We start from the raw sequence: 24130 nt of genomic DNA on the forward strand, positions 1-24130 counted from the left end.
CCGTATATTTTACTAAACTCCGTAAATTTACCGTACCCAGTTTTCCCGATCCGGGAACTTAATTGTACTCGTTTGGATGAATGTTTTAATATTACTCGTTTGTTTGCTTGTTATTGGATAAGCTTGTTTTGTCGGACAATTGTAGCTAATGTTACCCTGATTGAATGTAACCGACGTTGAATAAAGATTATCTTATATTATCTTACCTTATCTTATGCACCAGTCAATTGTAACCACCCCACCCAGGTGAGGGGGGTTAGCGGGGACTTTGACTATCGGTCCAGCCATCCGCGGCTAAAATCCCCGTCCTGCGGGGACGAAAAGATGGTAAAAGTCTCGCCAAATGCCCCCGTAACACAAGGACCCTAGGTAAGGCCCATTCCCCGCTATATTTAAAGCTAAGAAAAAACCACCGCATTCACCCGGCACTGCGCGGCCACCTAAAAGGTAAAAACATGGCCCATTTCCCCGGCTATCCCCGATATACCCCCGGACCTTGGGGGCCGTGGTTACAATTGACTGGTGCATTACTGGATCTGGTTGAAGCTAACGCTCCAAAGTTGAACATAATGTCCTGATTATCCTGGTACCTATAACACCCATTTTCAAAAGTGTTTAAGTTTTACTGCAATTCATTTATAGAGTTACATATGTATCGACCGGGAGAAGGATTATTGGTCAGGTATCGACTAATATTTCGTACATACAGACTTGGCATATATTCATACAGATTTTGGCAATTTCCCCTTGTTCTCGTATTACTGACATCATTCAGTTTAAAAAGTTCTTTTTCATTGAAATAACTTACATTTGTACATTTGTAGATAACGTTTTGTTCTTCCTCTAAATCGCTGGGATCATTATATAGTAACCCTTTTTGTAGCCTATCAGTAGTAACAATGTTTTTCTCCTTGTGGGGACAACACAATGGATATACGTGCCGAACACGAATATAAAATAAATATTCAACGATCTTCTCATTGTGCCCAATACTGAATTTGCTTGGTAAACTTTTCAAGCGATAGTTTATCATTAATGATTACACCAACATTTTTACTGCACGATTTTCTCCATAAATGTAATTTCCGGTCTAAGCTGGTATGAATGACCCTGTTTTTTATTTTATATTATTATTTTAAATTATTTTTACATTTGTCTTAATGAAATTGAAGATGTTATTTATCAGACAATTCGCACGCCATACTGCATATGTCTTCTTGTAACAATACCATATCTGAGTTATAAATTATCTCTCTAAACACGCTGGTGAAGTCGGCGTCTGAATATATATCTTTATCGTTTTTAATATTTTCCATGTAGGTGGTTTATATATATATATGACAAAAAACATCGGTCCGAATACCGAGCCTTGAGATACATATCGTAAGTAATTGGCAAATTGTGCCGTTTCGAGCTTTTGTATGTCTGATTATGAATAAGAGAACCATGTCTCGCATCCATACAGAGATTTAGGCAATACGACACTCTCATAGGCAGTCTTCAAAGTTTATGGAGACATCGACTTCGGATGGATTTCACCGTTGCAGATGTCGAGGTTACGTGCCACGAAGCTTGATACACACATGGACCTTGTCGAGGACAATGTTGAATTGCAAATAATTCCCAAAGGTGTATACGTATCACATTAACTGTTGAGTTCATTGCCAAAATTGAAGATATGACATTGATGTAAACGGTTGTTGAATGTTAAGGCGGCATATTTATTTGCATTATATAAAAATCTCCATTTTCGGGAGTTTGCAAAAAATGTTTATCAAAGTGTCCATTCCGGGTTTAGATAGTGTCAACAACACCATATCATCGGCTACCGTTGGCGATCCTATGGAAATATTGTAAATGTACAGGCCAAATCTACTGTCAAGCAACGTCCGTTGATAAAGACAAGGTACATTATGGGTGACGTCTCTTGGCCTTGAGGATTTTCTTGTAGGATGTCGAAGTTCTCGGTCAATAAACCCTTAAATCTAACATGACTTTGAATTGCTGTATAGATCACTTATACTGCAAGGAGTGTTGTATTGTTCATGGCGGTTTGCAGAAGTTTGTAGAAAATCCATCGTGCCAGACGCGGCCAAAAGCTTGCATCCCATCCAGAAAACACAGATATACAGTTGAATGTTCCCGGGGAAATAATAAGCTTTCATGTAACGCAAAAGATGACATCGAACACCCTAACTGTTCCTGAAAGCCACCATGTTGGTCTACAATGTTTGTAAGTAGTTGGTCATTGCATCGTTGCAAAATAACTATATAAACAACTTTAAAGATAACCGACGATAGAGTGATGGCTCGATAGTTGTTGGGGTCATCTTTCATTAGACTTAAGCAAGTGTCTTCGATTTTTTCGATACGAATCTCCATCGGCAGTCTCAACAATGTACGACCTACCATCAACTTTTTCCTTTCAATAGCTGGTACGCATTTCCTACCTTGTCTACGGCGTATTGCTTCACCTTCGGATATTAATTTTAGAGGTTTTGTTGACCATAATACGATTTGACATTTGCTGAGTATTTTGCATTTTTACTCTGATTTTGTTTTTTGTCGTGAGTTTTGGGTTGTAGGTGATTTGATGTCAATGGTTATATTGGTAATATTGATTTGGGTCAAAGTAGGCTAGTACTTGACCAGGCTATTGTGTGATCACAGTCTTATTCTTTTGCAAGGCATTTTCATGTTCCGCATCCCAGCGGAATGTAACGTCTTTCTTTAGCAAATTTCTCAATGGACTTGTCATCTTTGCAATATATGGTGCGAATCGTTGCAGATAGTTTATATTGCCGAAAACCGTCTCTAGTTTTGATTTGATAGTCTGTGATAGCATTTCATTGCTTGCCTTGGTCGTATTTGTGGTCCATTTAAGTCCATGTGGCGTCAATAAATGGCCAAAGAATGGAGTTTCAGTCTTTCCAATTTCCGTTTAGTAAGTATTTAATTTGGTACACTTGTCTCGACATATTTGCATCAACAAGTCGAGGTTTGCGTTATCTTCAGCTCTGTCATCGCCAGAGCATACAATGTCATCAACAATGACTTGACCTTCTAAGCATTCGTCCATTTTCTGAACAAAAGAATCAATTGCATTATTAAGTCTGTATGGTAGGAGTAGAAAACGATACTAGAAAAATGGAGTGTTGAATAACGTTAAGTAAGATGACTGTTCACTAAGTTTAACTGACCAGTGACCGTTTCACGCATCCAGCTTTGAGAATCGGGTTGTATATTGTGTTTTACTTTGGATTGCAATATGCTTCAAACCTTTGGTAATATGTCAGGATTAGTTTTGCTCGCTATATGTTAATATCAAAGTTGAATATTTTTTAACGACCATTGTCCCCAGTCCCAAGCATTCAATAGTTACACTTGATCTGCTCCTCCTGGCCCCAATATCACGAACATTCTTCCGTTGAATCTTAATCTCAGTCTCAACTCATTTAAAAAAAACATAGACATTTAAAACTTTAAGAACGCGTATTCTATCATAGGATATGCAGATTAACGCCTTTGGTCATGATTTTAAGGGAAATATATTCTATAGCCAAAACTGTATTTGAGTACTAGTCATTGTTTTGAAAACAATGCATAATGTCATTAATATGGGATACCAGTTCCGCTAAATTCCTTATTTAGAAACACGGAATTTATTTAAAGGACATCAAAACGAAAGTACATTTCATTCATATTGTGAAATACCTTGGGGAAAAGGTACTCTACTCGTTGTTTGAGCTGGGTTAACATGTCTATCAAGCAATTAAGATCAGTATATGATCAGAGTTAGAGATCCCTTTGTTTTAATAATATAAGTAATTAAGTAAATGGTAAGCCATGACACAAATACTGTTGTTTGTAATATTATTTTGTGCAACCATTATTGCTATGTGATAAATCTGATTTCTTTTTTTGTTGCACATTCTTCTAATGCATTTGTGTACTTTATCAAATGCACAACGCTGTTAACGTACACTGACATACAATTCAGGCATATACACAGTTGTATTGAGGTTTATTTTTGCTATTTTTTTGCCTTAAAATTTAAGATATTGTTGTTTAACCAAACAAAAATAAACTATTACTGTTTTAACAAATACTTCTTAAAAAAAATAAAATAGAAACTCGATTTTTTAAAATCTTAAAGTATGATGTAAAGGAAATGCTATTTCCATTTGTGGGAAACCTGTTTAACTAAGTTCCTGATTTAGACACTAGCTATTCATTTTAAGGACACGTTGATATTGACCATACAATTGTGAAATTATTTCGGAATAAGTACACTACTCGTGTTTGTGGTTTAAGCCGGCTTCACGATAATAATGTTACTGAGATACTTTAGAAATGGACTTGTTTTACATATTTTACTGAATATCCCTTTCTTTACTGCTTCTGTCTGGTTGTTGGATAAATTCAAGTTTTTGAAGACAGTTGACGAACAGGTCCAAGTTGGAGAAATCGGTAAGTCGTCGAAGTTAAATTGAAGTATAGTATCTGAGAAAAAAAAGCTTTTAACCACTTTTTTTTTCGAAAGAAAATCCTAGTTACTAGTATCAGATTGTGGTACATTGTTGGCCGATGAGCTGGCGGACAGGTTGAAGAGCCTAAGGTTTGTCACACCGGCTTGTTTCTCAGTAATTTTTGTTAGAATTGAAGAATAGTGACGAAACTTGTGTGTATGTAGCTTATGTGCTGACGTATCTTCAGGTTGCTTTTGTGGTTAATATGGTTAAGGTCAAGGTCGCTGCTGCTCAAATTAGAAAATTGGTTTCCGCACAATACGTTTAGATATAACTTATGTTTAGTGTTGAAACTTTGAATTTGCCTTTGTGAGGACATAGTTTGAGATTGCTTTTTGGCGTCAATAGTGTCATAGTCAAGGTCGCTGTAAGTAAAAGTGGGAAAGTAAATTTACATAGAATTGAAGTATAATGATGAAACATAGTTTGTAGGATCTTGGGATTGATTTTCAGTTAATATAAAGTGATTAAAGTTTTCCTAGGAAGCTTCCTTAATGTCTCTGTTACAATTAATATAAAACATATTTCTACTTTATAGCTGAAGTTTGGAATGTTATATAGCTTCGTTTATAGAAAGTTCATGTTAGATTATAATATGGAAAAGATATGGGGTCAATGGGATAAATGTCAAGATCATTGATAATAATCATTTCAATAAATTGTCTACTGTGTTTAGAATACATGTGGTGATGCCGCTTGGTATAAATGAGGCTTATTCCCTAAAGCTGTACCCTGGAATTAGATGAAGGGTTGATGTCACAGAAAAATTGGAAAACAGTTTTGGCAGTATAACTTAAAAAATATATGCAGTTATAAATTTTAATATATAACATTCTCATGAATACAGACTATCGAGTTTTTAGGAACATAGTGAATGTAATTGCTTGTTTATATATACTGAACACTTACCGTTGCTCTGTTTACTCTATTTACTGATTGCTCAACGTTTTTAGCAGTTCGTTATCGTACTGAATGTTTTGAACGAGAAATGAAGAATAAAATGTTTAAAAGCGCATGCCTCAATCAAACTTCCGGGGAAATGGTCTTATACAAGAAGAAATATTAAAAAAAAACATTTTGGAAACAAGCCATAAGCCACAACAAGTTGGTCAAGTTTTTTTTGTGCCCGCACTTATTTATTGGCTGCGCGGAATTTCCTATTGTATTTCTACTTTTTCTGGCAAACTCCGTAGAAAAAATGAGCAACTTGTTGTGACCTTATGTAAGATATATAAGTAGAACCATGCTGCGTCTAACGCTTTACTTGATAATGATGTTGTCGAATATTAAATAGTTTACCTATGTTTCCTATAGTTCCATCCACAAACTATGAAGTGGCCAGCTACGTCAACCACTCGCTATATTTCTCTTTGGCTTTGCTGATGCTTTGCATATTCTTGGATATCATACGGATTCTTTTGGAAAATATTTGGCAGATAGAACTAATGTACAACCTGAATTGGAGTCTTACCAGACAGTGCATCTTCGCAGTTTGTGCAGCCTTTGGAATTGGTAATGACTTACTGATCATTGTTTTATCAATGTAATATTAATTGACTTAGGTTCATGAAGTGAGAACGAAAAGTAATATTTTCACGAGTGACGTAGCTACTTGTAAAATTTGATATTTGTTAACGTTAGAATGAGTGAACTTATATTAAGATAAGGTCACTGTGTCTACGGTAAGTTTTTCATGTCATTATCCACCCACCGAAAAGCAAGATATAAATCAATTTTATCTCACTTAAATATATATATTTATATATACTGTATATGTCATAGTGGAATTTCATAACTCAATCCACTGTGGAATCCTCATATAGTTTTTTCCATGCATCGTAAGTTATATAAAGACAAACTCGGTTTGTTTTTAATTTTAAAAATATAAGCAGGACCCCTGATAGATAAAAAAAAATAAAGTAGGGGATGTTTCGTTACTCTTACGATTAAATTTGAAAATATAGACTTGCTACTGAGCTTGTTTCTGTAGTTTTTCACATAACTATTGGTAATTATGCCAATTAAGAAACCAAATGTGCAGACATAATTGTATCTGTTACGCAGGATTAGGGTTGAATAGGGGGGGGGCAGTATCTGGTAAACAAGGGGGCGTGGCGTACTTACACGCTCAATTAAGTACGGCACACATTTTAAAATGAATAATTTCAAACTACTTCACATGTTTTCAAAATTATTGCATACTTCTAATTAAACTATAAATGAATATATATATATATATTTTATATTTTGTATGAAATGCTAACGGTTAAGTCTGATATGCCATTTCAGGGGTCATCTACCTTACCATGTACGTCACGTTAGGAATCAACGTTGTGCCTGACCTTGATCTTAGGTTCATCCTCTTGGTTTGGTGCCTTTTCAAACGGCTTGTCACTTTCTTTGTACGCGGCTGGTGATAGGTATGGTGCATCTCTACGTTGAAAGGTTTACAATGGGGTAAGTTTTTGACTCAGCTCCTTAAAAGGATATTTCTCTAAAATAATCTTTGTGATGGAAGTGATCCAGATCTAGAACGAGCAACAAGTAACACTCAGAGAAAAAAGAAAGTCATCATGAATTTTCAGAACAGTGCAGATATCTGAAAAAATGGGGAGCAAGAGAACAAAAGATCTGTAGAGAAAATAACCCGAAAGGGAAAAATCCCAGAACGAAAATTATCGGAAATAACAAACTGTACACTTTCTTATATCATTGAGGTTAGAAGATCATCCCTGTATTGAAACAATATTATTTGCAAGAATAATAATTTAATACACATTCTTCATGTAGGCTTTTTTAAGACCTCATTTAACGCACGGTGATTGTTAAAAGACGATAGATGCTTTGGATGCTTTATGCATTAGGCGTAAAAAATATTACCGTCCACTAAACCGATCGACCCTATTTTTCCACCCGAAAGTGTGGATATTTCTCGTAATTTGCTCAAAAAGCGTTCATTTATTAGTGAACAGTTTAAAGCTTTCTACAATAGCGATACACCCTGGTAAAGGCCAGTGTAGTACAGAAATCCCAGTTTTCAAGAAAAGAGAAGAAAGTTATGCCCAATTTTATTTGAGAAGTTAGCGGTAACAAAAAAACCTTTTTCGGCTTTTACAGTGTATGCTTCACATGATCTTTCGCTTAAATTGTGTGCTTTAATTACTTCCTTTTTTCAGACTGTAACACAAGATACAACATCGTGATATGGTACAGCGAATGAGCGTCTGTTTGTGTTGACGCCCTCTTAGGTCAGAATAACCTGAACTTCCAACAAACTATTTCAAAACAATGACCTTCATATCCATTTGAATTTGTCTATTTTTGTAAAAGAAGAAAATAAAACACAAGTGGTGAATTCATTTTCACCTTTATTGACATCATTTGTGAACCTGTTATTGATGTCGTTTTTATAACAATCTAACCTATTAATGTGCTTGTTGTTTTATATTTTGTATTATTTCTTCATGATTCTTGTTGACTCTTATATGTTTCCGAGTGATATTGTTTGTGTATTGTGATACTCACGTTTTTTTCTTCCTCTTTTTACTTTTTGTACGTTTCTACTTAAAATGATGCCATGAAGTGTAATGCAATACTCCAGTTTTTTTAATTTTTTTTAATTTTTTTTTTATCTTTTTTTACTTTAAATTTTATTAAAAATGATGGCCATTATGTTAAAATGTATATCTATACAAATATTGCCAATATCGATATTTTATCAGGAAGATGTCTCAGAGAGATTAACTGGTTGTATGAAAACTATCTCTAGTTTACTACTAAGATGTCTTGAAATACAAGTAAATCCATTTATGATGAATTCTAAACTGTTCTCAATGTACAAACTACATTTTAAAAGCGGTTGATTGACATAGGAAAAATTGGAACATAATATACTTTAAACAAACATTTCTAGAGAACCATACATTGTGGAATAAGGTGCACAAAAGAAGGACACTATTTCACACACTTTTGTCAATTTACGAGCTTGGCAGATAGAAAAATTATTCATCAGATGACGTTTTCGTAAGATATTTTTAGGGAAGTTGAAGATTGAACCGCTTTATAACTTAGATATGGTGATCAAGAAAATATAAATAAATCCAAAATTTTGTATATAATATTAATGTGAAAAGTAAGAAACAAGCTCAGTAGCCAAAAGTTTAAACATAAACCCCGTTTAATGGCACAGGGTAAACGCCAAAGACATAGAACACAAAAACAACATAAAAACCCACACACAATAAACAAGGAACAACAACACAAAACGCCACAAACAACACAGTGCATGTATACTATATAAAATACTATATAAGTCAGATTGTTCTATATTGTTATTTAACAATCAAGATAAGTATATGCTCAGAGTTAGATATCCTTTTTTCGAAAATAATATATGTAATCAAGTAAATGTTAAGCTATAACACAAATACTCTTGTTTGTAATATCATTCTGTGCAATCATTATGTCATATGTCATAAATCTATTTCTTTTCTCTTTGTTGTATATTCTTCTAATGCATTCATGTACTTGACCAATTGCACAACGGTGTTAACGTACACTGACATACAATTCAGGCATGGACACAATTTTATTGAGGTTTATTTTTTGCTATTTTTCTGTCTCTTAAAGTTTAAGATATTGTTGCTTAACCATACAAAGTTAACTCTTTCTGTTTTAACAAATACTTCTTAAAAATAAAATAGAAACTCGTTTTTTAAAAATCTATAAGTATGATGTAAAAGAAATGCTATTTTTATATGTGGGAAACCTGTTCAACTGATTTCCTGATTTAGACACCCGCAATTCATTTAAAGCAAGGACACGTTGACATCGTCAAACGAAAGTGCGAAATTATTGTGGAATAAATACGCTACTTGTGATTTTGGTTTAGCCCGGCTTGACGATTCTACAAAATGTTGGATAATTGAAATTCTGAAATGCTTTATAAATGGACTTGTTTTACATATTTTACTGAATGCCCCTCTCTTTACTGCTTGTGTTTGGTTGTTGGATAAATTCACGTCCTTAGCAAAGGAGACAGTTGACCAACAGGTCGAAGTTAGAGAAATGGGTAAGTTGTCTAAGTTAAATAAAATTGGTGAATTTCAGGGACCATTTACATACAACACCATTTCTACTTCACGTAATAGATACTGTTGTCGTATAATCAAAGTCAACGAATTTATTTTACACTGAAAAAGTATAGCTTCTGAGAAAAAAAGCGTTTAAATCAGGTATTTTTGTGAAAAAAAAAACCACAAAGATACTAGTATAAAATTGTGGTACATTGTTGGGCGGCCTAAGGTTTGTCACACCTGTGTCTCAGTCATTTTAGTTGGAATTGAAGAATAGTGATGAAACTTGTGTGTTTGTGGCTTATGTTCTGACGTATCTTCAGGTTGATTTTGTGGTTAGTAGAGTCAAGGTCAATCTCAATACTTTTAGATATAATTGATGTATTGTGTTTAAACTTTGAATTTGCCCATGTGGGGACATAGTTTGAGATTGCTTTTTGTGGTCACTAGTGTCATGGTCAAGGTCGCTGTAACTAGGAGCGGAAACAATAAATTTACATCTAACTTAAGTTTAATGATGAAACATAGTTTGTAGGAAACATTTGTGAAGATTTTTATAGATAGTCATACAAGATTTTTCTAGGAAGTTTATGTAAAGACGTTTCTTGTGATTTAATTTGCGATCAGTAGGGTGTGTGTCTCGTTAAAATTAACATAAAACCTATTGTACTTTATAACCTAAGTTTGCAGTGTTATAAAACTTCGTATAAAGACGGTCATGTGAGGTTTGACTATGGAATTGTTTTTTGGGTCAGTGTCATGATCATTGATAATAATAATTTCAATAAATTGTCTACTGAGTTTAGAAGACATGTGATGTTGCCGCTAGGTGTAAATGAGGCTTGAACAAAGCTGTACCCTATGATTAGATGAAGTGTCGATGTTCAAGAGAAAAATGGAAAACAGCTTTGGCAGAATCACGTTAAGAAATCCTTGCAGTTATTAATTTTAACAATCTCATGAATACAGTTTATAGATACCAATCGCATTAAAGATGCACTATTACTACCAAATAATATTTAGCACATTTAATACAATTGTTTAAATATACTAGAATGGATGAACACATGTCGAAAAAAAAAATATGCTTATGAAGGATACCGAGTTTTATTTAAAAGAAATGTGCAGAAAACACGGTATTGCTACCTTAAGAGACCATAGTAAATCTTTTAGAATTCACCATCGTTTAATGTTTTTTTGAGTTTTCAGCTATTAAACTCACGGTTATAATAATATAAATAGTAATTAATATTTTCCATAAATGCATTATTTAGTAAGAAGTTGAGGGTGTATCACTTAAAATTAATGTTTGTTATGCATTTGTATGTATTGATTTTGAATAATAGTGTCACTTAAAATTGCTCTGTTTACTGATAGCTCAACATTTTTAGTATTTTGTTATGGTACTGAATGTTTGAACGAAAAATTAAGAATAAATTATGTTCAAAGGCGCATGCCTAAATCAAATTTCTGGGGAAATGGTCTAACGCAAGAAGAAATAATCAAAAACGTTTTGAAAAAAGTGTTTATCTAGGCCACAGCAAGATGATCATTTTTTCGTCGGATTTTCCGCACCTAAAAATAAAAAAAGCTCCCGCCTATTTTTATTTGCTTTGCAGAATTCATTTTGTTTACTTTCGAATTTTCCCTCATTTCGGAAATTTTCCTTTTGTGCTACGAGCAAAATCCGTAGAACAAATGATCAACTTGTTGTGGCCTTATGTTACATATATTTATAGAACCATGCTGCGTCTTACACTGTTTTTTGCTACTGATGTTGTTGAATATTTAAATAGTTTACCCCTGTTTTCCTAAAGTTCCGCCTACAAACTATGAAGTTGCCAGCTACGTCAACCACTCGCCATATTTCTATTTGGCTTTGCTAGTGATACGCATATCCATACAGATTCTTGTGGAAAAGATTTGGCAGAGAGAACAAAGATTCACAATTTGTGCAGCCTTTGTAATTGGTAATGACTCACTGATCACTGTTTTATCATTCTAATATTAATATTAGTTTAGGTTCATGAAAAGATGAGTAGAGCATAAGTAATATTTTCACGAGTGACGTAGCTACAAGTTAAATATGATATATTCATATTTCAAACGTTAGAATGAATGAAATTGTATGTCAGATATGCCATTTCAGAGGTCCTCTTTCTAGCCATGTACAACGCGTTAGGAATCAACTTTTGCAATTTTCTAAGGACTTGTCCATTTTATTGCATGCGGCTATTGCAAGGTGTGTGGCATCTCTACGTTGAAAGGTTTACAATGATGTAAGTGTTTGACTCAGTTCCTAAAAATGACATTTCTCTAAAATAAAGAATGTAATCGAAATGATCCAGATCTAGAATGAGCGGTAAGTAACACTCAGAGACAAAATAAAGTCATCATGAATGTTTAGAACAGTGCAGGTATCGGAAAAAATGGCAAAACAATTAGAGAGCACGAGAACAAAAGATCTGTAGGGAAAAGCCCGAAAGGGAAAAATCCCAGAATGAAAATTATCGGAAATATCAAAATGTATACTTTCTTTTATAGTTGAGTTCAGGTTAGTTGATCGTCCTTGTATAAAAAATAATTATTTGCAAGAAGAAGAATTTTATGCACAATCTACGTGTAGGCCGTTTTAAGACCTCATTTTACGCACGGTGTTAAAAGACGATAGCTGCTTTGGATGCTTTTTGCATAAGGTGTAAAATGTGGATTTTGTTCGTAATTTCCCCCAAAAACGTTCCTTTATTAGTGAACAGTTTAAAACTTTTTACAATAGCGATGTACCCTGTTAAAGGCCGGTTTTAGTACAGAATTCCTTGATCTCAAAAAAGGAGACGAAAGTTATGCCTACCTACCGACTCTATTTTCTTTTGAGATGTTACGGGAACAAATAACTTTTAGTGCAGTTAGTGCCATTTTCATATTGCGTTAACATTGTGTGCCTCGCAGGATGGATCTTTCGCTTAGATGTTGCTTTTATTACTTCCTTTTTTCTTTCAGACTGTAACACAAGTTACAACATGGTAAAATGGAACATTGAATGAGTGTTGGTTGTATTTTGTGTTGACGCCCCCTTACGTCAGAATAACCTGAACTTCCAACAATTATTTCAAAACAGTGACCTTGACATCCTTTTGAATTTGTCTATTTTTGTGAAGAAGAAAAGTGGTGAGTTGATTCCACCTTTATTGGCATCATCTGTAAACCTGTTATTGGTGTCGTTTTTATAGCAATCTCATCTATTAATGTGCTTGTTTTTTATATTTTATATGATTTTTTTCATGATTCAAGTTGACTCTGATATGTTTCCGAGTGATATTGTTTGAAGTGTATTATATTTCTAATGTATCCATTTTACTTTTTGTATTTTTTAATGAACAATGATGTCATGAAACGTATTGTAATACTCATGTTTTGTATTGTTTTGTACTTTTTTATATCAAAATTGATGCCATGAACGTATTGTAATACTCATGTTACTTTCTTTTTTATATTGTTTTATACCTTTTTATTAAAAAAGATGTCCATATCAGTCCAGTTCTTTAATAAAACTGAAACTATACTGATCTTTATATAAGTTAGATGTGCTTGACAATGCCATCTTCATTCAAACGTTGAACATGTAAATAGAAAAAAATGAATAAAAACAAATAATACTAAATAAATAAATAAATAAATAAATAAAATAAATAAATCAACAACGGCTACTGTGGTGATTGAGGCATACCTTTGAATAAAATATAATTTTGCATAATGTAAATATAAATACTACCATTTTCTTTCTAAACAATTAAACAATACATGATGAACTCTATATACACTAGGTACAGATTACGCAAAAAGTCGCGTTTTTATCACATTTTCGTTCATTACATAATCGTTTTGTCACACTCTGTACCAGTCTTCATATTTAATTTACATTTAGTATTGTAAATACAAACTATTTTTAGGGTAAGATATGCAGCAACATTGTTTATTTTTCTATAACATTCCTGGAAAATGGCAAAGCCTGTCATTTTTTTACCTACTAATCCAAGTTTATAATAAGTATATATCAAATCCTTCCATGTTCCAGGTATTGTATATATGTTGTCAACTGTATTTTTTCATAAGATAATAGTTATTAAACTAAACTTTGTTGAAATTGAGTTGAATAACACAGTTTTATGAACACACACAGCCAGCCTGCTGTTACACGTTTGAACAGAATTTTGTTAACTCAAGCCTAAAATAATTCAATGTTCACTAGCATCACTAACGCTTTTCGGAAAAACATAGCATTTGTCACATTAAAAAAAATCATTGATAACTGAGTTCTTTTTTGAAATAAAAAGTGATTGCATTTTATCGTAATGATTATAAAAAGCGTTTTGTTCACAGTTAATACGATTTTGTTTCGCGATCAGACAATAAAACGTATAGATAACAATCTTAACATTCTTTACACTTTTATACTGTCCTGTTGCTTATTAGGTAATGTACTTTGCAAATGAGTATTGGTGACATGTATCTATATTGAATAATTTGTCGAACTAGTAGTTCAAGTCAGTCTGTAGCTGGCAATAAATAATGATATATATATATGGTTCTACGATCATCAGAAGATTGATATCTATTATAGTTTTATTGTTACAAGTTTTATTACTATGCTTATTTTAATTCTATTACCATTAAATATGTTCAAGGTTTTCGTACCATTCCCATTGATGACGTACAAGATAACAAGTATGAATCTATATAATGCCCCCAATACTACACTGTTTGTTTTTCAAATTTGAAAGATTAACCCTCAGTTCAAACAATGTGAAAGTACCAATCATTCTTTTTAATAAATTAATAAAATTTAATCTGATAGATACTGGTAAAGAATTGGAGCATGTTCAAATGTATTGGTCCACAGAGCCTTTGTTATGTGTGCTTTTAACATTTGTATTAAGCTTTTTGTATTACAACTTTCATTTTTGATTTGATGAGTTTTTTTACATTTCACATGTATTGAGATCTGTCATGTCATATATTGCATGGACCAGTATTTGAAGTAAAATTTATCGTTTCCTTTCTTTTCTTGCTCAAGATTTTCCGAAATATCATCTCTGCCTTTACATGACTTGTGGCTAAATATAATTGGGATTTTCGACTTTCGAGTCTCGATAATTTGTTTTTCTACACCATACTAATCCGTTAAAATAGTTATGATTCTGTCGGTAGATAGAAAACTTAAAGCTAATAAGTGGAATTCCGTTGTAATTTTGAAACATTTTACAATTGCATTAACATTTATCTAATTGCATAAATAAAAGTCTGCAACGGCGTAGCTAGGCCTAAATAAACTTGTAGGCCCGATGGTTCTCTGTGAGTTTGGGAATTTTTATATGTGCATTAAACACACTTAATCATATTTGCAATGATAAGAATAAAATCAGCAATACACCATGCACGTAATTTAAAAACACACACACCAAACTTTGGTTAAAATAAAACAAACTGTTGAGTTTTTCAATGTGTTTAAGTAGTTAGTAGTGTTTATTGCATTTTGGGTTATTTAAAATTCGTCTTTTTTCAAAAAAGCTGAAGGCCTGTATGTAGCTACGCCACTGGACTGGGTTTGCATGAAGCCGTAACGTTTTGTGTTTTATAGTATATGTTTGACACGTTTGTGAATTATGAAAGATTTGCATTATGTTGCATTTGGTTCAACATTTTATATTTGTATTTATCCTTATGGAAGATAATTATGTTTCATTTCAACCTGTTTTTATTATATTCATTAATATGCTATGCTTGTTACAGCCAACTCATCTTCAGTGTTTGAAATAAAATATTTGAACAAGCATATTTGACTTGTCAACCATTCAATTTTATTGACATTATCATGAGTGCTGTTGTCAACGAACAAGAATTTTATAGTTATCATTGAAAACTTTGTGTGTACAAATGAAGACAATGAATTTCCTATGGTATATACTTTTTGTTATATTGTGGTCCGTAGAATTTATTCAACTAATTATGTGGATGATCGATTGGAAAGCGTTTACTTTTAAAGATGCACTGTTACTACCAAATAAGATTTATCACAATTATTACAATTGCTTTGATAAACCGAAAAGGATGAATCTTGTGAAGGATATTGCGCTTAATTTCAAAGAAAGGTGCAGAAAACACGGTATTTCTACCTTATGAGACGATAGTTGATCACTATCAACCTTTTAACACACACACCATTTAATGTTTTGCGTTTTCAGCCATTTAATACACGGTTACAATCGTGTTACCAGTAATTAATAGTTTCCATAATTTACTTATTTAGTAAATAGTTAAAGGTTTATCACTCAAAATTTATGCTTGTTATACGAGTATGTATTCAATATGTATTGATTATAAATATGAGTGCTACTTAAATTACCTTTCTTTTGAAAATTTAAAGGCTAAAGAAGTACTTCACCACACTTATCCCCGATACCTGCAAACTCTGTGAAATAAGATCGCAAAACAGAATTGTAAAGGCTGAGTTGGTTTAAACATTTCAAACGAAAACTGGAACAGCGGTTTAAATTGCGATTTAAATGAGGTGGTGAATTTCCCAAATATTATCATTTTGTTGTACTTATTTTTAGTTGTATTTTATTTCTGTTCACAGGCAAAACAAGTATTTTCTTATTTCTGACGGCTTATACATACTATTTATATTTCATCAAGGTGGGAATACAATCACGGGTATCCTACCTCAATGTTAACGAATTAACAAATGACTTTTACTGACGTATCAAATCTAGTGTTAGTGTAAAGTAAAATTGTTTCTGTTAAATGACCAAAGTATAAATACTGATTATGTCAAATTGTTAATACCTGCACCTTTTGAGATAGCTTTCTGAAACCATGTTAGACCTTGGTTCATTCTTTAAACAAAGGTCAAAGGTCAATGTTTGGACTGCTGAGTTGTCATACTAAGTTTAATTATTCTTTTATAGTTTTTGAATGTTATTATATCAAAAAACATGTATAGTGTTTTATGATATTAAATGGCAAATCGCAAATTACTGCATCTTTTGAGATAATCATCTTAAAGCATGTTAGGACTTCATTTTTCAAACAGGACAGTGTTTTAGGTGTTGGGGTATTATTAAATGTTTTTATATCAAAAACTTGTATTCTTGTTTGGTTTTATTTTGTTTAAGCCACCTTCTCCTTGGGGTCAGTTTATATGTGTTTATAAACCTTATTGTGTCATACAAAATGCATTTTACCAAGCATGAGCGAGTCCCGATAGACCGATATACTGTGTTATTAAGCAGTTAAATAAAAAAAATGAAAACAAAAGTAAGAAATATTAAATTTATTTTAAAAATGTCAAAATAGGGATTCTTGAACAATGAACTGTGACTTGCGAATTAATTGTTTTGAGACAAGATACTTGATTGTTGATTGTCCTATGTTGATGTACTTTTAAAAGGTGTTCTAGTTTTGATTGCATTATTAAAATTAAAATTATTTTACTATAACTGTATTGTATAAATTTAAACAGTTCTTTATACTATTTTTGTAAGTATTTAAACACTTCATGTGTATGGTGCCGATATCAATAGGGAAATATAGTACAACTGAGGCAAAGTTACCTATCTGGTATTGTGTTACTCTTTACGCACAATTCGTGATTCTATCAATTTTGCCGACATTGCGGTATCTAGAAGGCTTCTTAGAAATGTGTTTCAAAGTGAACATATTTGTAAACCAAGTATTCACTATTATATCGTTTTCTTATGCATTTAATTATATAAAAGTTGTTGTTGTTGTTGTTGCTGTTGTTTTGTTTTTGAAAATAAACTCATAAAGTGAGTGTGGCTTGAACAAAATACTACCATATACGGAAGTACACAATTATATATGAAAAGGTCATAAGCCCAAAAGTTTACCTTGAAATTTGTGTTTTAAAGATTATTCAAGACCTTACATGGTTTAAAATGTGAATCTCAAAAGGTGCAGTTAATAGCGATTTGACATTTATTATCATTAACAACTATACATGTTTTTCGATATCATTTAATTAATAAAAGCACGGATGAAAAGTACAGGTACAACCCAGCAGCCCAAAATTTGACCTTGACTTTTGTTCAAAACAAGGAGCAATTGGTCAGAGCATTACCCCGCTTATTCTATATCGTAGGCTTATCGGTCGGGAATTTAACACCACCGGAAATGACGTTTATGTTAAGTTGGTCTCAACGAGAGGTAGGAAAACAAAGCAGTATTACACCAAAAACAATCATGAATGAATGTGTATACTATTTTATCGTTTTATTCGTTGCGGTAACCCTTAAAAGATGATCTGTTTTACTTTTCAGGAAAAGTCGTTAGCTAATTTCCAATACTCTTTTATTTAATTTACCTTAGGCCTAAAAAATTAAATTGTGTGGTTCGGGTCACCCGACCCTACCTGGAAATACCGCCGACCGTACTGTTATTTTTGATCGCCATTTTGTGCCCGGTACGGAACTATACAGTACTGAACGGGCGTTATGCTCGGCGCGTTGCAAAACAATGAGTTGTGCGAATCGCTACACAACAAAAACATGGCGACCAATTCCGCCGTCATAAATATCGTAAAAACGGCGTGTGGTCGCCATGACATTCCAGAACGTCCAGAAGTTAAGATCAAAACACCCAATATGAGTTTCGAAGAAGCAGAGATATTGTTTTTATGCGAGCCGGGGTTTATATCCGAGAATGACATGTCAACATCCTACAAGGGGCCATGGACCCGTTTGTATGAAGAACAGCTGTACGACATTCCACTTGTATAGTTAATCGGGAAATTCTCCAAGTTTACGTTCTTCAGAGTAAGGTGTATACAATGGAACAAAATGTCTCTGGATAAAAGGATAAGTTTTCCCAAACATAAGATTGAATGCTGTCTATTTTAATATACCCCACCCACCACTGCAGGAAAAGGCATGAGCCTTTCACTTGTCATGTTTTTATCCGATGATGCAATCATAAAAAATAGTTTAAATGAAATAGCAGCAGGACAAACTTGTAGTATAGAAAGGAAATATAAAATTCCGAGAGTTCTGACACAGGCTGGTGCCTAACAAAATTTGACTTTATTTTAAACTGGGACTGAAACCTTGGTATGTTGCCATTTGTACAGTTGGGAGAGCGCCGGTATATCAATCTAAGGGTACGTTTATCAAGGAAAATCATAGTTACCGAAAGTTTAGCTACAGCAATGTCCTAATAAAACTGAAATACTGTTGAAAAAGGACAAAAACAAAGCAAACAAACCTGTTCCAAACTAAAAACCTATTTTTTTTTAAATCCCTACCTACCCTACCTATTCTTGGGGGCCATGTTACCCTAACCACACACTTAATTTTAAGCCTTATTTTACAATGACCAATGGGATTTCTAGTTTATAATGACGAATGATTTTTTTTAAATGAAATTCAGTTCATTTCTGTGAATTTCACCGGAAGTCAGGGTGAATTCAGACGGCCTAACGGGCGCGAAACAATTGGACGTGTCCTAGCCACTTGGATATTCACCTTTAACATTATGTGTTGTCTAGTCATTAATACATTGATGGTTGAACTCTAAATGAGCATACGGAGTGTGATCTTTATACGAAAAGCCACACAGGATATTACTAATTTGTTTATCTGTTACTTAAATATCAAATAATTAGTTAATTTGAGGTCATGAAACGAAAACGTGGTATGATTTACGCTTGAGGTACACGCGCTAGTCATTTAGGGACTATCTACGTATCGCAGGAAGTCTTAAGAACGCAAACCCCGATGAACTTCCTTTAAGGTTTACTGACAAATTGAAATTATTATACGATTTACTTGCAGCGTAATTAAATGTACAGATATTTGACATTGTAAATCGTCCATATACATCCGAGAGGCCAAAGTGTTCAGATTGCTATCGCATGCATTCTGCCCGTAACTTTACTGAGTACTATTTAGGAGCGTAAGGTTTATGATTTAGGCATTTTATTGAAATGGTGCACTGGAGAAAAAAATCACTCGAAAACAAAACGTGGATCAAAAACGGCGTGATAAGTGGCAGTTAAAAAATCAATAAAAGTCAATTTGATTACATATTTTAAGACGTAGCAATACAATGTTTTCTCCCCAAGAAGTATCAAGCACTTTTCATATTTCAACCTTTATACTTAAACAGTTAAATAGCAACATCAATGTTAAATGTACTGCCGGTTTGCAACTTATGTTACACATCCTTTTATTCATGGTCATTTTCGCACCTTTCATTGTAATGGATAAACGCACTACAGTAAAGCATTGTTATTGTAGTAATACATTTATTTATAGAATATTTATTAATAATGTCAACCACCGTAGAAAAACCGGAAGAAGAAAAATATTACTAAATCTCTAAAATATGACAATTAACTCATTTTTTAATAATTGTCTTTCCAGGATTAAGTTCTAAAAATATGATGTTATAAGATGTAAGTTTTCTGGTTATTACTGTGTGAATTTATACAAATATTTTTTTCCACGGAAAGTGATATAGAAATCTGCCATTTAAACCTACATGTTTTGCATTGTGATAAAAAATGTACAAGGGTTATTATTCTTGGACGAATTTGTACGGGAACTAGCTGTGCTAGTTTTCGAGCCAGGCTCTCAGAGCCACCGCTCGTACGTGTGGTCGTGCATGGTACGAGATCTGTCTTCTTTCCTGCCTTTCCCATCGTACACGCGTATGTGGTCGCGCATGCTACGAGAACTATCAAATTACCGCCTGCTTTTTCACTCTTCCATTTCCTTAGTTCCCTTTTTTCTCCATTCCCACTTTTAACCCTCCTTTACCATTATCATCTTTCAAATTGTTCCTTTACTTTCTTCTACCCATTCTCTTCTAATTTTCCTTTACATTTCTCTACCCATGTTTTATTTTCTCACCCTTATACCGTCTCCTACCCCACTCTTTCTCGCCTTTCCGTCTTCTAGCTTCTCTTCTACCCAACTCTTTCTTGCCTTTCCATCTTCTTGCTTCTCTCCTACCCTCTTCTACCCCACTATTTCTCGCCTTTCCATCTTCTAGCTTCTCTCCTAACTTTTCTACCCAACTTTTTCCATCTTCTTGCTTCTCTTCTACTCCACTCTTTCTCGCTTTTCCATCTCCTTGCTTCTATTCCTACCCTTTCTACCCCACCCTTTCCATCTTCTTACTTCTCTCCTACCCTCTTCTACCCCACTCTTTCTTGCCTTTATACCTTCTAGCTTCTATCCTACCCTTTTCTATCCCACTCTTTCCATTTTCTTGCTTCTCTCCTACCCTCTCCTACTCCACTCTTTCTCGCTTTTCCATCTTCTAGCTTCTCTTATACCCCACTCTTTCTTGCCTTTTCATTTACTTGCTTCTCTCCTACCCTCTTCTACCCCACTCTTTCTCGCCTTTACACCTTCTAGCTTCTTTTCTATCCCACTCTTTTCATCTTCGTGCTTCAAATACCCTCTAACATACTCTCATTCCCCTCAAATACTCTCTCATCACCTATCTCTCATTCCCATAGTCTAGCCCTCTCCCTCAACAACATCCTTTCCCCCTCCTCATAAGTTATCTTTCCTTTACCCCTTTTACACAATTCTCTCTTTATTTCCTTCTTTCTCCCCCCCCCCAAACAAATAAATAAATAAATAAATAAAATCTTTCCCCTTCTCTCAAATCCCCTCTCCTCCCTGCTTTATATAATGACGGCGTTTATAATTTATACATATTATGCTTATTAAAATCAATGTTCAGGGACAACTGAAGTTGAAAGGCGACAACAAAAATATTTGGTGAAAACGAATATATTTCGTATATAAATTTCACAAAACAAATGAAAAATTCTGAACTGCAAAATATTTTTTGTTTTATCAGATATTTTGCACTAGAATGCAGAATACTATCAGTACAGGTGTGCTTAAATAAATTAAAAGTCGAATGTCTAACACTATGCCGAGAATACACCAAAACGAAGTTGTTTTTAAATAAATGAAAACATCTTATTAGAAATATATGCTTGAAAGGCCGTAAATGTTCAAGTCATTAAATGAATAAACTTTGCTGTTGATGAATGACAGACACATCTTTGTATTTGAAGCGTAATCAACGAGATAGTAGTTATTGGTCCTAGATACAACGTGTTTGACATTAAGACAATCAATTTTGATTCTTCTTTGTATCTCATAAAAGTTATATAAAAGCATATGGATACTGGCGGTCGATATTCATATCAGGATTTTTTTGGCACTAAACCGGGTTTATGTTTAAACTGTTTGCTACTGAGCTTGTTTCTGTAGCTTTTTGCATCATTATTAACTCTAGAGTAAATATCAGCAAGTTACCTTTGTTTAACAGAGCATCCATTATTTTGACCCACACTTATCTTGTAGATATAGCGATCTAAAAATAGTTATATTCTGCTAAAAATAAAATGCCGGAATACAAAAGTACAGCGCGGATATAACCAAACTTGGAGTCGCGGGCCTCAATGCAATTAATATGTATTTTTGTTTCCATATTTCAACAACTAATATAATACACAAAACAAAGTTTCGAGAATTAAAGGTCTACACCTACTATGCAGATAATCAGTGTGCAGTGGTACATACCCTTTATTTCATTTATTTAAGCAAAGTGACGAAGTCGACTATCTTATAAGGCTGTTACGTCATAGTGCATGACCTACTTAGTTTAAACCACCATTAATAAACAAGTTAGAACTGTTTTAATGGCGTCCAGAATAGTGCATTTTAATACAATGAAAATTACAGGGACAAGCCCAGTTGTCGAAAATTAAAAATAAAACCTGTTAAGGGACACACGTCAGTGACAAAATGACAATAAAGTAAGTGAATAAACTAAAGACACAAATATATCAACACCACTTTCACAAATACAAACAACACAAAAAACCATACCCTCAAGTTTTACATTAATGGTTAGCATTGGCGAATAATATATGACCACTCACTTGTCAGTTCACGAAGGCTCCTTTTTGGTCCTGCACCCCTCCTTTTTTAAATATCAAAAATAAATAAAATTATTAACACATTATAAACAAATAAACAAATAAATAAATAAATAAAATAAAACTGCCATTGTGGTGTTAATACATTCGTTGAAATAGATTACAATTTTCTCTCTCACTAAACAAGAAAGAATTACATGATGCAATATAGGTACAGATTGTAGTTTAAATGGCATTTTTATCATTTGTCATAAATACAAAGTATGTGGTTAAATTATTTTATGTGTAACATACAGCCACATTCTATCTTCTTCTCTTTTTTTTTATCAAATTCCGGGTAAATGGCAAACCTGGCATTTCGTTCACCTTCCAATCGTAGTTTTTAATCATGTTTTTGAAAAATGTTTGGTGAATTAGAACACAATGTGTCTACATTTGCATGCTAAACATTTTTAAAACATGTCTCGATAACTAATTGTTTGTTTTTGCAAATTCGCAGGGCTTAAATCGAGCCTTCCTGAACCTACTCCTTTTGTATTTAAATGACACCCTTTAAAGGGATTCTTTTGTAACGATTTTCTTTAAATTGAAATTGTTGAAATTGAGTTATTTTACAGACTTTTTATGAACCAAACAGCAACTGTAAAATACTCAGTTAAAGCTGCACTCTCACAGATTGAAAGTTTTGTAAACATTTTTATTTTTTGTCTTGGAACGAGCCAATTATTGCGAAAATGCATGAAAACCAGTTATATAAGACAAAAATGAGATCGAAAAGTTTGATATTTAAGTTCAAACATTGATTTTTATGCATTTTTCTTAAACCGTTAGTAACGGTTTAAGCCATGAAACATTAATTTTCGAACGGAACATTGGTTTGCAGATAATTACGCTAAAATTAACTCTTCTTTCCAAGACAAAAAATAAAAAAGTTGTAAAAACGGTAAATTTGTGAGAGTGCAGCATTAAACAGTTATTTGTTAATCCACTCATACAATAAAAACTACAGGGACAAGCCAAGCTGACAAAAAGTAAAAAAAACAACAGGCACAAGGCAAGGGCCCAAAGGATGTACTAGAGATACAAACGTATAAACACCATATACACAAATACAAACATATTACACACTCATTACAATAGATTTACCTAGCCTGAAATAATTCAATTTGCAATCGTGCTACTAACGGTTTTAGGCTAAAAACAACAACAATTTTCATCATATAATTAAATAATTATTAACAATTGAGTTCTTATTTTTACTTTTAAATTCGCATTCTTAACACGGGTATACTGTCCTGTTGCTTTTGTGATGTACTTAACAAATGTATATTGTTGACATATATTTCAAATAGCAGAATATGAATAATAGATGGGAAATTGTTACAAGGTTTATCATTAGGTTGAAAAATTGTTTACACATTGTTCACAGCGCATACTAAACATGTATGAATGTATATAAAACCGTCAATACTTTAATAATGCAATTTAAAAAAAAATTCCTTCAGTTTAAACGATGTGAAAATAACAACAATTCTAAATTT

General features: G+C 33.2%; 2 long non-coding RNA genes across 2 annotated transcripts; both read left to right on the forward strand.

The window, feature by feature from the left end:
- Window positions 1-4241: 4241 nt before the first annotated feature.
- Window positions 4242-10882, forward strand: LOC128246420 (uncharacterized). Its single transcript, XR_008263244.1, has 4 exons — window positions 4242-4470; window positions 5844-6041; window positions 6819-6986; window positions 7706-10882. It is a non-coding gene; the product is annotated as an uncharacterized LOC128246420 (long non-coding RNA).
- Window positions 10883-11304: 422 nt separating this feature from the next.
- Window positions 11305-15388, forward strand: LOC128246421 (uncharacterized). The gene is made up of 3 exons (XR_008263245.1): window positions 11305-11574; window positions 11754-11883; window positions 12605-15388. It is a non-coding gene; the product is annotated as an uncharacterized LOC128246421 (long non-coding RNA).
- Window positions 15389-24130: the final 8742 nt, after the last annotated feature.

Source organism: Mya arenaria, chromosome 9, assembly GCF_026914265.1.
Source record: "Mya arenaria isolate MELC-2E11 chromosome 9, ASM2691426v1".
Classification (NCBI taxonomy): Eukaryota; Metazoa; Mollusca; class Bivalvia; order Myida; family Myidae; genus Mya; species Mya arenaria.